The sequence below is a fragment of the Triticum urartu genome, chromosome 7A (assembly GCF_056163025.1).
Source record: "Triticum urartu cultivar PI428250 chromosome 7A, HENAU_Tu73, whole genome shotgun sequence".
In the NCBI taxonomy this organism is placed as follows: Eukaryota; Viridiplantae; Streptophyta; class Magnoliopsida; order Poales; family Poaceae; genus Triticum; species Triticum urartu.
Window position 1 is genome coordinate 654,548,017 of NC_141879.1, and position 3,891 is coordinate 654,551,907.

Below are 3,891 nucleotides of genomic sequence, written 5' to 3' on the forward strand. Positions count from 1 at the left end.
ACTAAATGCATCACATGATATTATGTGTACCTCTTCTATTTTGTATTTGTTTCCCATCTGGATGAAAACTTCTTACTAATCATATGGTTGTTTGTCATGCTGATCATAAATTCAAGTTACACGCTTAGCTTGACATCGATCCTCACAGTACAGTAGCTAGCAACTTGAATAATTGGACTCGACTAGTTGGTTGCTAGCGCTTTACCTATCTGATACCCGGCTGGAAATTCTGTCAGAAATTATCTGATTGACGAACTGAATATTCCCGAATCCTGGTTAGTACCATTGAACACAGTCGAGTATTGCTGCAGCTGCTGATGAGATGTCATGTGTGGAGATCTTCCTGTCAACCCACTTCAACTTCCGAATTGTGGGTCAAGTGTTTTTTTGAATTTTCACCAGGGGTGGGGGGAGATTTCCCCTCCTGAATCTTTACAGAAGTATAGACCAGAGGTCAGGTGTTACAACATTCACACATACAAGTCGGGAGAGGGAGATGGGATGTCGTGGCAGAGCAGCCCAGAGGGAGGGGGCTCAGTCGGGGCTAGGAAGACAGGCTAGCCAGTCATCAGTCGCATGTTTCAGAGGGCGGGGGAGCCGCACGCGCCAGAGCACCGCGTCTTCTCTACAAGGCCGGAGCAGCCTGGATAGTGACGGAGGCATCCCCTGGAAGACCACCGCATTTCGGTGCTTCCAAAGTTGCCAGCAACAGAGCAGCAGGAAGGTTGGGCTCGATGCAACGGGAACCCCAGGCGGCGGGGAGAGCAAGTGGAGCTCGCTGACGGTGGTGGCCTCAAAGGAGATCTTGCCGACTACCTGCCAGAAGCTACAGGTGAATGCACACCCGAAGATGAGGTGGTCCACCATCTCGACGGGGAATTACACAGGGGGCAACCAGCGCTCGCGGCCTCAACAATGTGCTTGTGGAGAAGGACGTCGCGTGTGTGGTTCCGGGCCTGGACCAGGAGCCAGGAGAAAAAATGGACCCGACTCGGAGCATAGTTCTGCCAGATGAAAGCTGCGAACGGCACCCGCACCCCTCCAAAGTGGCATAGCCGATAAACGTCGGCCGACGAAAGGAGGTTGCCCTTCACTCATTCGGGATGGAGACATCGTTCGTCGAGCTCCTCAGTGAGGGTCAACCCCACCAAGTTCCGCAGAAGGATGGCACGATCACGAGCCCTAGCGTGATTCACGCGGGGGACAAGCACCCCGTCGATGCCGCATCGGAAGACCTGGGCCACGGAGGCCTCTGGCATGGTGGTGTGGGAGAAGAGCGACGGCAGCCGCCAGACGAGAGCGCCCCCCAGGAGCCAAACGTCCAGCCAGAAGGCGGTGGTCCGCCCGTCCCCCACTCAGACAGAAGAGATCGCCCAGTACATTGGCATTAGCTCAGCCAGCGAGTTCCAGTATGGCCCTGGCAGGGCCGACGCAGCCGAAGGGGTGAGGAGGGAGCACCCAAGCTCAGACCAGACCCAGGCGCCCCAGGGGGAGTCTTGCCTCAAGTGGAGGCGGTGCACCAGCTTCAGCAGAAGGGAGCGGTTCTGCACCGGGAGAGCTCGCACTCCGAGCCCTCCCTCGCACTTGGGCCGAACCACCTTCTCCCAGGCGACAAGGCACTGGGCCCCAGAGGCCGTTTCCGCCACAGTCCACAGGAAGAACCGCTGAAGCGCGTCAAGGGCGCGCAGCACCGACGACAGCAGCTCCATGTCCGCCATGGCGTATGTGGGCAACGTATCAAGGACGACATTGAGCAAGACACGCCGCCCCCAAAGGAGAGCATCTGCGCTCGCCACCCCGATAGGTAGCGCTCAGCCTTGGCGATGAGGGGGAGGAAGTCATCCATCGTCAGCTTGCGATTGGAGAGGGGGAGCCCGAGGTACACCTGTGGGAAACTCCCAACTCGACAGCCCAGGACCTGGACCATGTCATGAAGCTCATCGTCCGCGACGTGCATGTGCACGACCGTGCTTTTGTGGAAGTTGATGAGGAGCCCCGTCGCAGCTGCAAAATCATCCACGATGTGCTTGAGGCGCCTCACCGCACTCAGCTCGGCCTTCAAGACGATGAGAGTATCATTCGCATACTGAAGAACGAGAGGCGGAGCACCAGCCACCAGGGGGTGAGCCATCCCACCATCCAGCTTGATCATCCTTTGCAGCACATCGGCCACCAGTAGGAAGAGGTAGGGAGAGATGGAATCCCCTTGGTGCAGCCCCTTCTTGCAAGAGATCCAGTGCCCCGGCACTCCGTTCAGGAGGACCGCGGACATGGAGGAGCGGAAGATGGGACCCATCCAGTCGCACCACCAGGCATGAAAGCCACGCACCTCCATGATCCGACGGAGGCTCTGCCAGTTGATAGAGTCAAACGCCTTCGCGAAGTCGAGCTTCAGGATGAGATACAGAGCTTTCCTCTGGTCACAGCATTGGACCACTTCGGCGGCATAGACGAAATTCTCGGAGATGCTCCGGCCTTTTATAAAGCCGGACTAGTCGACGTCAACGATCCCCGGGATTTGTTGTTGGAGCCGGGTGGTCAACGCCTTGCAAACCAGCTTTATGGCACAGTTTTGCAACGAGACCGGCCGGAACCCGCTAGGCGTGAGGACTCCATCGCCTTTAGGCAGCAGCACAATATGTGCCCGGTTGATGCAGGTAAGGTCGACCGAGGAGGAGAAGACCCCATCGAAGAGCCGCATAACATCACCGGCGACCGCGGGCCAGGCTGTCTGATAGAACGCCGGCCCCAGGACGTTGGGACCCGGCGCGCTGGTCCTGTCGAGGCCCCGCACGGTGGCCATGACTTCCTAGAGCTAGAACGGAGCTTCGAGCGCGGCGCTGTCTACCATCGCCGCTCCCTCGTACAGAGCCCGGGGGTCAAAACGCCACACCGGCTCCCTGGCCGTGCCTAGAAGCTCGGTGTAGAAGGCATGTAGGGTGTCCGCCTTGGCAGCGTGTCCCATGACCACCGTGCCGCCGACGTTGAGCGCCCGGATCCGATTTACTCGGAACCGGTGGGAGGCCTGAGCATGGAAGAACCGGGTGTTCTCGTCACCCTCGCCCACCCTCCTGAATTTCCCCCTTTGGCGCCAAAAGGCGGCCTGCTGGCACACCGAGAAGGCAAGAGCGGTGCGTGCGTCACGGCGAAGGGCCACCTCGTCGCCTGAAAGCACACGGTATTCCTCGAGGAGGGATGGGGATTTGTATGTTCAGCATCTGTTAAATCGTTATGTATTTACAGTTACACTTCTGTGCGCGGTAACTCCGTGCGAACCTCAACCATCCCCCACGGCCGCAGCGGATCCACTCGCGCGCTGAGGCATGGTAGTGGCGTGCCCTGCCTGTGGGCATGTCCCATCTCGCAGATGGGTAGGCAGGCTGGCCCGGCCACTGTTTGCCACATGTTGGGCACGAAATGGGTGGCGGCTAGGAAGCTTAGCTCATACGCCACTGAGTCCCCACCGGGGGGTTCGAAACTATTTTTTGGACGAGTCAAAGTGAGGCGACTCCGACTCCTACCAGTCGGCCCAGCAGAGTCAAGCAGAGTCTCCACCTAAATACTGAGAGAATGAAGCTATTGAGGCTCCTCGGCTGATAGTCCGTGGCGTCTCATCAGCTTCAGGGACTACTGTCGGAGTAATGGGCCACGGGTAGGCTAACCCGAGGCCCATAACCTTTCAAGACATCAGGGCTGACTGCGCCCCTCAAGCCACGGACAGAGGGCCGACTTCAGGAGGGCAGCTGGAGGAACAGCCGGCTGCCCATAAGCGTCCGAGTCCTACGGATGAGATCGAGACCGGCCAACTCCGACTGGCGGCTTCCGAAGTCGCCGACCACGGGAGTCGGGCCCCGGCACCAGCAAAGCCCATGCCCTCATCAGGGGGTGGGA

General features: G+C 58.7%; 1 pseudogene; it reads right to left on the reverse strand.

Moving 5' to 3' along the window:
- Window positions 1–534: 534 nt before the first annotated feature.
- LOC147961117 (uncharacterized) lies at window positions 535–2,803 on the reverse strand (annotated as a pseudogene).
- Window positions 2,804–3,891: the final 1,088 nt, after the last annotated feature.